Here is a 296-nt window from a genome sequence, read left to right as displayed (position 1 = left end):
CCACCAACCCGAGGAGACGGCGGGGAAATCCCACCCTAAAACCCCCCCGAACTTCTGCCGCCTCGGGACACGGTAACTCTGGGGCGGGGGGCCACGCCAGACCTTCCTCCCGGCCCCCCGCCCCGCGAGCCCCCTTCCTCCCCGCACCCCCCCCCCCCCCCAATGGCTCATTCTAAGAAGGGCGCTGTCTGGGGGCCCTCTGGTCACCTTGTCCTCCGCGCGCTCTACGGCGAAAGGGCCCTGCGCAGGCGCGCGGAGGGCGCCTTCGGGGCCCGCGCTTTACGACACTTGTGCAG

The sequence above is a fragment of the Felis catus genome, chromosome E2, assembly GCF_018350175.1.
Source record: "Felis catus isolate Fca126 chromosome E2, F.catus_Fca126_mat1.0, whole genome shotgun sequence".
Taxonomy (NCBI): Eukaryota; Metazoa; Chordata; class Mammalia; order Carnivora; family Felidae; genus Felis; species Felis catus.
This window is presented reverse-complemented; position numbering follows the sequence as displayed.